This window comes from Apus apus, chromosome 5 (assembly GCF_020740795.1).
Source record: "Apus apus isolate bApuApu2 chromosome 5, bApuApu2.pri.cur, whole genome shotgun sequence".
Classification (NCBI taxonomy): Eukaryota; Metazoa; Chordata; class Aves; order Apodiformes; family Apodidae; genus Apus; species Apus apus.
In genome coordinates, this window is record NC_067286.1 from 41,208,393 (window position 1) to 41,213,193 (window position 4,801).

A 4,801-nucleotide genomic window follows, 5' to 3' on the forward strand; every position below is an offset into this window, starting at 1 on the left:
AATAGAAGGCCAATGGAAATTTACTGCTCCAAAGAGGTCTCACATTCACTTGAGCTCCTATAGTTTTCCTAAACAGCTCAGTATTTGTTCTCTGTTCACATTTCTCCCTTAAAATCATCTGAAATACCCCATAGATAAGAGGAATAGAAATGCCACTGACAAAGTTGCAGCAGAACCTGGGTGAGTGCCAGAAAGCTCTCACAGAAAGGGGAGTAAGCCATTGGCCAGCAGAGAGCAAATTTGATCTGTAGCTCAGGAACACACCTCTCATCACAGAGAAGGGAGCAGACAGGTTTCTACTTACCACAGCAACCTGGACATAGAAGGAAGGAAGGAAATAATACAAAGTTGTAGAAGGCCACAACTGTTCTCCTACTGTCCTCCTTGAGCAGTCCACAAACTCAGGGATTTGATTCAAGTTCCTCAAGTTAATCACAGCTGAAAAAGCCAAAATGGGTCTAGAGAAATCACATTAACAGCTACTATGAAGTACTGCATTTGTTGACACAAGAGAAACTGCTTCACACCACCTAATGTGCAATTAGATGGTTTCTTTTAGAGGTGCTAGATGATACACAGCATACAAGCAAGAGAATGAAACACTGAGTAGTTTCACACATAAGATGAGCTACAATTTGGCTTTTGATGGGGAAAAACAAAACTCTTAAGAAGCATTACATGTTTTCGTTGATTATTTTTCACGTCTTTTTCTCCTCTGTGAAAACTATTGAAGAATTTTATTGCTTCCAATTCCATTCCTTTTTCAACTTTACAACAGCTTTTTCTACCAGACAAGAGGTTATTTCTACTTTGCATTGCAAATTCCACTAAAAAAAAGAAATCCTAAGTATGTTTTTGCAGGCACTTAATTGTCTTTACAGCATTAATTGATAGTATATGCATAGAACCAGCACAGAAAAACAGATTAAAACAGATTTTAAAAGCATGTTGCTGTCTTCTTGGAAATGCCAAAGCTGTCTCTCCATAAATGAATCTTATTGGCTGTGCAGAAAGACACAGATTACTGAGAAAACGTCAGAAAGGAGCTCTCTGCATGGAGATGTGCAAAGTCATTGCTCATCTCTCACATTCATATCTGCTCAGCAGATGCCCAGCCTGGGGTGCTAGGCTGCTATTCTTCAGCTGTAAGAAACACATGCAGAGAGGATCTGTTACTGAAATAACCAAAAGCACTTTTCAGACCTTGCCACACTAGTTCTGCCTGATGATATATATTTGCTTGCTTCAAACCTGCCCCTCCCTCTTGCCACCCTTTATACACTTCAGTTCCTTACTACCCATACCCCACCCTTTGTGCTTCCTCCCCATCAGTCAAACTACTCACTCACCTTGAAAGTAATCCTTTTGGTTTTTTTAATCATGTATTTTAAAAGAGAGCAAATACCCTCTCTCCACATCCAGGAAATGAATTGGATGCTTGTGTGTCATAGCTTCTCTCCCGCTCTGTCATATCAGGATGGTCTGACCTCAGCAGCACTATCTGGCTACATCCAGGATTCATGGGAACCAAGCAGTTAAGCTACATTATCCAGTCTTAGCAACAAGCATTTCTTGCCTCAGTGACAAGCAAATGTACATGCCTATATTTGTTAAAATCTGATGCAAAAAACCAGCCTGCTGAAGCTGTCAGGAGTATTATAGGGCAGGTAGCTATTCTATCCTCCCTCCTAATCCCGAAGCTCATTTTACACCCTTTCCCAGCAGCCTGGATCGGTAACAAGAACAAGCAGGGTCATTCAGTGATTTGAGGACCTTTTCCTTTTGCAAGAGATGTTTCCCCATCTGTTCTGTTAAGAAAGGAGAGAGACCAGATGAATGTCCTGCTAAACCCATCTGCACTGCAGGACTAGGCATAACGGTTCCAAGCTGAAGAATGCACGTTTCTTCACTCCTACAATTCACTTTCCAGAAACATAAATTTTCCCATGGATTTAGGGTCAATGAATATAGACATAATGCACAAAAGGTACAAGCTTCCTAGCCAGTTTTCAGGAAGCATTTGATGGATGCCCACAGAAAGGTACATGCAGATAGGCTTTGCATATCTTCTAAGACATTTCCACTCATTCTTTATTTGATAAAGTACACAAGATTGCATATCACCAGAAAATACACTACTTGTCTGTAACATCCTCCCACTCGGCTCACCTTAACCTGGAACATGCAATTGGCAACTGTGACAGCAGTGTTTAGAAAGATAGAATTCCCTTCTATTGCTAGATATATGTACTAAGACAGTTGGGTTTTTTCCATCTTCTTTCACCTTGATTGATTAAGTGGAGATTAACTGAGTCATCAAAAGCCACCTCTGACCATAATATCCACTAGAGAGAGTCTGTAAGAATACAGCAAGTTGAGTGGTATTTTTTCTGTTGTTCCCAAGACAGCAGTATTGCATTTAATAGAATTTGAGAAATCTTTCTAATATCAAATTGCACAATTGTTCTTGCCTCTCTTTGTTTCTGTGGAAAATCTTGCTGAGATGTCATATCTAAAAATTCTACTTTGTTGCGGTTCATGTAAACCTGCTGCTGCTTAGTCCCTGTAATCAGCAGTGGATTATTATTGCTTATACATCTTCATAATATTCTGAACTTTATATATCTCTCCTGTACCCACATTCTTCCTTTTCCACACTGAAGACCTCTATGTTGTTAAAACTTTTCTCAAGAGAAGAGAGGACCCTTTTTAGAAAGTAACATAATGATAACCTGAGATTTTGTTTGCTTTTTTCCTATTGTTCCCTAGTAGTTTTATTGTTGTTTTTATTTTGTTGTCATGAGGCCCTGAACTGACTCTTCATAGTGCAAAGAATAGTGATCCCAAGGTCTTTTCTAGGTACTAATAGATAGCTGGAAACTCCTGATCCATGCACAGGAAGTGATGATAACACAAAACCTGAGACTTTTGACAGCCATCTTTCATCTGACTGATTCAAAAATTTTGTGTCATTGGTACATTTTGCCACTTCACTTCTCAGCTCCGGGGATTACATAGGAGCACACTGAAATGATTATGTTCATGCATTGACCTTTCCTAGGCTTTGATGGTGTTCTCCTCTGCTTCGTTAAACATGTCTCTTTATTTCTTCCTTTTCCTTCCTCATTGTTAATTTCTTTCTTTGAAGCCCTTAAATATTCTAGAGATACCATAGGACAAGAGGGAAAGTTTTCTCACAGATTAACAGCTGGCCACAAAACAAAGGACTAGAATAAATGGCTGGAGCTTTCTGCTGCAAGTGACTGCATGTCTTCTGGACTTACAGCAGTTTGCATAGTTCTAGTCCTTCCCTCAAAAGCATGCCCAACCACTCCAACCCATCCAAACCTTCTGCTGTGCTTCCTTTCTTATTCTTTCTGTGAGCCCTCTTTAAGTACCTCTTCTGCTAATTTCCTCCGATTTTTTTGCCCCCCTGGCTGCTGATATTTTTCTATTATTTTTGTCATTTTCAGCCCCTCCTGAAATGCAGAGCAGTCATTTCCTTTGCATTTCCATTACCTATCACAATGAAATAATCATCAAGACTAAATTGTCTCTGTTACCCTGCTTGATGAATACACCCTTGAACCATTGTTAGGGGCAAGCGTATTCATAGCACAGCAATTTTCATAGCAACAGCTATATAATAGCAACAATGTTCATAGGAGCACAGTTTCCTTTTATTTTTATACTTTTAAAAAATTGTTTATTTCTACCTTACCCTATTATGTCATGCTCTGTCATTGATCTTTTTAGGAACCACTAAAGTATAATAGTAAGTAATTTGGAGTATCTGTTCCACTCACAACAGGAAAACCTAAAACAGTCACAGAAAGAAAGGTGTTTGCAACTCTGCTTCACAGCAAAGAGGAATATAACAAAAAGGTTAATTTGTAGCAGTCAATAATATTCATTCACAACATATCAAGACAGCTATAAGGGTCTCAGGAACTTCTGAAGCAGTTTCTTAATAATACAATTTTCACAGTTTGGAATATAATAACTGCATTTTACTTGGAATATTCCTCAGAGATTTGCAATTCATGAGACATTAAGCACCTTAACTGACAACACACTTCTCTTCTGGTGTGTTCATTCCCATCTGGGTAATGCAAGGATGGTAACTTCTAGAAAAGCTTGCCTCAGGATTTCCAACTGAAGGTCCTGTTTTCAATGCTGATAAACTTCCTGAGTTCTAAAAGTCTGGACTAAAATTTCCTGTGCCAACTATGTGCCTTGGAATAACATATGTGAATTTTCCGTTAAAACAGTTATTTCATTCTGAGAGGAACTAACAGAGTAGTAGTAGTCCCCCATTCACTTGACTGCTTTCCTCCCTTCTGCTGAAAAAAATTCTAAGCTCTTGCCTTGCATTGAAGAAAGAAATTTCTCCAGAAGTTGTTCCTTTGGTTTACAGTTGTACATTTTGCCATAAAAATCTGTTAAGTACATGACTCTAGTACATCAGCTTGTGCCATCTTCACAGAGCAAAACATCATCCCTTTGAAGGAAGGAAGTGGGAGAACTGTACTTTTCCTGCAGCTTGTATTCCAACTAACAGAATTCCCCATGGTGTCTAGCATGAAAAATAAGAGAAAATAAGCCTTCTTATGGCTGGCAGCCAGGTTGTAGTGAGGGTACACATGACTAGTTTGATAAAATTTGAATTAAATTAAGAAGTTTTAATGATATCAACAAAAGAAGTGGGATTGAGAAAAATACAGAGAGATGTTAAAACAGAGGTACCATCTTTGCTTGATTATACTGCCAATGTCCTAAGCCAAAAATATGTGGATCAGGG